Source organism: Ornithorhynchus anatinus, chromosome 8 (assembly GCF_004115215.2).
Source record: "Ornithorhynchus anatinus isolate Pmale09 chromosome 8, mOrnAna1.pri.v4, whole genome shotgun sequence".
In the NCBI taxonomy this organism is placed as follows: domain Eukaryota; kingdom Metazoa; phylum Chordata; class Mammalia; order Monotremata; family Ornithorhynchidae; genus Ornithorhynchus; species Ornithorhynchus anatinus.
Genome location: NC_041735.1, coordinates 50,153,015 through 50,158,888, shown reverse-complemented (window position 1 = coordinate 50,158,888; position 5,874 = coordinate 50,153,015). Strand labels below are relative to the sequence as shown.

General features: G+C 45.1%; 1 long non-coding RNA gene across 1 annotated transcript; it reads left to right on the top strand.

The window, feature by feature from the left end:
- Positions 1 to 574: 574 nt before the first annotated feature.
- Positions 575 to 4,314, top strand: LOC114813877. The gene is made up of 2 exons (XR_003761648.2): positions 575 to 643; positions 4,100 to 4,314. It is a non-coding gene; the product is annotated as an uncharacterized LOC114813877 (long non-coding RNA).
- The last annotated feature ends 1,560 nt before the right edge of the window (positions 4,315 to 5,874 follow it).

The window sequence follows — 5,874 nt, the reverse complement described above, 5'->3', positions numbered from 1 at the left end:
CAAACGGGTGCAAACTTTAAATAACGAGTAATCGATGACCGCGTTGTAGGATCTGATTAATGACACCCGGCAAAGCGATGCAGGGTGGCGCACGATGCGATGACAAACCAACAGATGTGTTTCTGACTCATTTGGCTCATTGGAAACAACTCCTAGGTGAACCATTATGGAGACCTATTACCGCATTCATACTGTTTAATGTCTGCATTAGCTGAGAGCCACTGGGAGATGAGACGCATCCTTCTTGTGTACACTGAAACCGTTTAGAAGACAGCGCGTTTAATATAATAGAGGCACGGTTAGTTGATATCACGTGAGCGAGCATTTTAATCAATACGATCTCGGTCTCGAAAGCAGTAACTCGGTTGTTATCTGTGGGTTCAGAAGCTTTATCTGTGGGAATATTTCATATTGACGTTCTCCGTGTGGTTTGGGGAATTAGAAGCAGGCTTCTAGACTATTGCTTTAGACCAGATCTCACATTCTTGACAAACCCAAGAGGGGAGGGAAGGAAGGGGAAAGAGAGTAAGAGATATGAATAACTGCTTTTCTCTCTTTCTTTTTATCACCTTAGCAACCTTTACATAATGGCTGGATGAGCTCAGTCCATTTCCTATGAGCAAAGAAGGCCAAAATCCAGAAGGTACCATTTTCTTATTTGTGTATGTCCGTCTCCCCCTCTAGACTGTAAACGCATTGTGGGCGGGGAACGCCTCTGTTATTCTGTTATATCGTACTCTCTCATCTGCTTAGTACACGGTTGGTAGTAAGCCCTCAATAAATACAAATGATTAACTGACTGCTCTTGCTCAGCAGAAACTCAGGATAAGGGTACAGATAGGGAGCTCACACAATTCTCCTTTTCCTTAAACCTGGTTCCAGAAAGTCAGAGTAAGGCAATGACTCTTTCCCTGGCAATCGAAACAGAATGAATCTATTATAAAAAACAGATTATTGCCCCAAACACTCTCAAAGTGCAATTGCTTTTCAAAGGTTCATAGAATGGCTGGAAAATAATACTGAAAGGCAGGCATTAAATGCACTTGAAAGGTTTGAGGAAAGGTGTTTTCCTGGGCTGGAAGAGAAAGATCTTTTTTTAAAAAAGGAATTTAATGGGCAAATGCAGTGTTGTCGGGAAAGGGACGACTTGGGAAAGTATTGCTCAGGGACCTCTGAGATCTGGATTCGGAGGTTGTGGGGGATGCCATGCCATGCCATTGCTTTATAAGTAATGACCACAGGCTGAGAGTTTGCATACCCCGGCCAAAGAAGAAGCAGTGCTAAAGGAGGACCAATTGAATCTTCTATAAAGAGGAGACTCGCCTTAGGGAGCTTTAGTAATGTTCCCCTTATCCAGACCACTTCATTGGACATAACATATTATTAGAAACAGTTGGGAATCATTCGCTGAAAAGTGACGGGCATGTTTTCTGAAAGAGTCAAATTGCAACATCACATTCAAGCCACAATCGCAAGGTCTTGCCATTTCCCCACCAAAAAGGCTGTTGAGTCAACACTCGCTCTGGTTTGTAGGAACAAATTGGATAACCTATATAAACGGTTCTCCTAAGTCTAGCGGTTGGCCACAGAGTCTTGTCTTGGAGATTAGAATCCTTCAGTGTGACAGTCAGCAGATATACGCTAATTCCTTCTCACATATTGACCGACCACGTGTACATTCTCTTTCGGAGTCCTCGCTACCCCAAGACGTGATTCCAATATGAAAGACATAAATATCAAAGACGTGATCTGACACAGCATGGCTCAGTGGAAAGAGCATGGGTTTTGGAGTCAGAGGTCATGAGTTTGAATCCCAGCTCTGCCACTTGTCAGCTGTGTGACTGTGGGCAAGTCACTTAACTTCTCTGTGCCTCAGTTACCTCATCTGTAAAATGGGGATTCAGACTGTGAGCCCCGTGTGGGACAACCTGATTCCCCTGTGTCTACCCAGTGCTTAGAACAGTTCTCTGCACATAGTAAGCGCTTAACAAAAACCAACATTATTATTATTATGTCCTAAGAGAAAATGCTAAGAGGGAGGAGAGGAGGGAGAGAAAAGTAGGAGTCTGAATACTTTCCTCAAGCCATCCCCTTGACACCTCTCTAGGAGGGCTGCACTTCTAGGGAAATGGAGGTAAGACCACACCAGCAGCCCTTGTTTGGTCTGAGAAAATACACATTCACAGATATATGAGAAACAGTAGGTGGGAAACAAATATTATGCCCCTGAAAGTGATGGTAAGCCTCCATAACAAGACTCAAGGATGATGCCAAGGTTCTGGGCTTGTGAGACAGGGAGGATGGCGGTGCTGCCTTCAGTGATGGAAAAGTCAGGGGCGAGCATTGTTTAGGTGGGAGGATAAGGAGTTTGGTTTTGAAAGTGCTAGTGACATTTAAAGTGGCCGCCTGAGCTGTTGGCCCACTGGTATTCCAGGAGGAGCAGCGACCACAAAGCTGAGCACTCGGCTCCATTCTGGGCTCAGAGACCACCAGGCTGCCGCTGGCGGCAGACGTCAGCAGACGTCCCCGTGCCCTTCCCATCGAGTACAGTCTCATCTACAGTGCCGCTGTGAAGCAGCATGGCGTAGTGATTGGAGCATGGGCCCGGGAGTCAGAAGGTCATGGGTTCTAATCCCAGCTCTTCCACTTGTCTGCTGTGAGACCTTGGGCAAGTCACTCCACTTCTCCGTGCCTCAGTTGCCTCATCTGTAAAATGGGGAAAGAGACCGTGAGCCCCATGTGGGACGGGCACTGTGTGCAACTGATTTGCTCACATCCACCCCAGTGCTTAGTATGGAGTCTGGCACAAATGCCAAAGTTATATTATTATCTTCAAACTGAGGGCCAATTCTACTCTGTTGGGGGCAGACAGAGAAGAAGCAAAGGAGAAGCCTGAGTAGCAGCGTGGCTTAGTGGATAGAGCACGGGCCTGGGGGGTCAGAAGAACCTGGGTCCTAATCCCAGCTCCACCAAATGTGTGTTGTGTGAATTTGGGCAAGTCACTTCTCTGGGACTCAGTTCCCTCATCTGTACAGTGGGGATTAAGTCTTTGAGCCCCCTGTGGGACGGGGACTGTATCCAACCTGATTAACTTGTATCTACTTGTATCTGCCTGTCTACTTGTTTTGTTTTGCTGTCTCCCCCTTTTAGACTATGAGTCCGTTGTTGGGCAGGGATTGTCTCTATCTGTTGCTGAATTGTACATTCCAAGTGCTTAGTACAGTGTTCTGCACACAGTAAGCTCTCAATAAATACGATTGAATGAATGAATCTCAGTGCTTGGAAAAGTGCTTAGCACATAGTAAGCGCTGAACAAGAACCATTACTATTATCATTGTTATTATTATTAAGCCTAGATGTGCCAGCCCTGACTAAGGAGTGGGCTGAACAATGTTTTAGCTTTTTTTTTTTAAAAAAAAAAGAGCATGCAGGGGCTGTAAACTCACTGTGGACAGGGAATGTGTCTGTTAATTATGTTGTACTCTCCCAAGCGCTTAGTACAGTGTCCTCCACAGAGTAAGCACTCAATGCAATTGAATGATGAATGAATAATCTGGGTAAACCAATAAGGTCGTGTGAGCAAAGCACTGTTTGAGCAGGAGGGTTTCCTCTCTCCTTTACTTGCACTTTTCCAAATTACGGAGCGATCTGAAGAGAGCGAGAATAGCACGGTGGTAACGGACAGTGCAGTAGGTAGATGTGGCCCTTCAGAATATGAAGGAGGGCCATTAAGATGGAATCAGAGGGGCAGAAAGGAAGGAAAAGGAGGAGGTCACAGCTTCGAACCTGCTTACCACCATCATCTTTATTTTAGGTGCCACATTTGACAGACGGATGGCATTGCTGAACTTTTATTCGATACCCTTCCCTTCCTTCCTTTCTCCCGCCCCTCCTCTGACCTGATGTGCTTTGGGCATGTGGAGAGCAATAGAGAAACATTATTCTGACTGTCTGTATCTCAACATCAGAGTCCTAAAAGCAACACGGTTGGAAGGTTAGGATCCTTCTAAACAGGTGTTTCCAAGTGCCCGTGCGCTCTCTATTTTCACTAGGCTGATTCCCAGCCACTCACTGGGCTGTTTTCCACTTTTTCATTAAGGTGAAAGATCACTTCAGAAAGCCGAGATTCAAACTGGCTCAGGTGGTGAATGTGGGAGATGGAACTGGTTAACATTTACTCAGCTTGGTGGGGGGACGTTTGTCCGACGTGCGTCTCGAAGAACGCCTTTCACCTGGGAATTGAGAGACACTTTACGAAAGTGACTTCAGCAGCACAAGACATTTTGAAGCTGTAAATAAAATTGTACGACTCTATACCTCAGCTTCCCCATCTTCAAAATAGTAGAAGAGCAGTGGAGAACCATTATTATTCTTTAATGGATTGACAGACGTGTTGGATGCCGAGAAAGGTAGCAAAAGGATACAGTGAGGGGTATTGACAGGGTTTGCACTGTACTTCACTCCCACCTGCTCCCACGTCAGCACTTTCCTTCACACGGTCACTGTGGTAGTTTTAAAAGTAAGCAAACTAGATTTTTACTCTTTAAAACAGCAGAAGAGTTGGGAGTGGGGATTTACTTATAGGGAAATGGATAGCCTCTAGGGAAGGGGATTGATCTGGGGAAAATGAGTTCTTCCCCAAAGTAAAATCCTTTCATTGTCACTGGGATGGTTTTAAAAGGAAGCAATCCAGATTATTACTCTTTAAACCTATGTACATATCTTAAATATTCTACTAATAGCTATGGTATTTGTTAAGCGCTTACCACGTGTCAGGCACTGTACTGAGTGCTGGGTGGATACAAGCAAATCGGGTTGGACACAGTCCCTGTCCCACGTGGGGCTCACAGTCTCAATCCCCATTTTACAGATGAGGTAACTGAGGCCCAGAGAAGTGAAATGACTTGCCCAAAGTCACCCAGCAGACAAATGGTGGAGCTGGGATTGGAACCTATGACCTTGTGACTTCCAGACCCATGCTCTATCCATTACCTTCTCCTCTTTGAAATGTCAGTCCTTGAGGGCTACAACCATCTCCTTGAGGGTAGGGTCCCGTCTACTAAATCTATTATAGTCCCCAAAGCTCCCGACACAGTAGGTGCTCAGTAAATACTATCGACTGACAGATTGATTATAGACTCGGAGGCCAATTTTACGCTGGCCCAGAGTCCAGCTCGAGGTTTCAGTTTGGTTCAGATGGGCCAGGTCCCTTTCTGGGTCTGCTCTGGGCTGGACCCAAACCCCTGGCTTTGGGTCCGGATGGGAGGGCAGAACGCAAAACAAGCTGCCTGTCACCTCATTATTTTCTGATGGATTCGGAGGTTGAATAAGGGCGATTTAGTTAACATTTCACGGACTGAAGATGGTTAGAGCTATTTAAATGATAATTACTCTTGGGCCAATCCTGCTACTGTTACCTCTCAGGGAATTTCCCTCTGAACCTAACTACAAAAGAAGAAAATCATCTCTCATCATTAGTTTTATTAATTATATTGGAGTCATTAACAATAATAATAATAACATGCATAATAGCCTTTGTTTGAACACAGATACATTAGGTGAGGATTTTCCCAAGACAAGAGACTCTCAGATCTAAAGTGAAAACCTGTCACTGTGGTAGCTTTAAAAGTAAGAAAACCAAATTTTTACTCTTTAAAACAGCAGAACTGTTGGGAGTGAGGTTTATATATAGGGAAATGGATAGCCTCAAGGGAAAGGGATTGATCTGGGGAAAGTGGCTTCTTCCCCAAAGTAAAATCTCTCGACTTTCTGACTTTGAATTTTCTTAGAACACCCTCCCCTGAAGTGGCTTTCTGGCTCCCGGGAACAAGTTTGAAATTGCTCTTAAACCAATCTTTTCCCGGCCACCTCCCC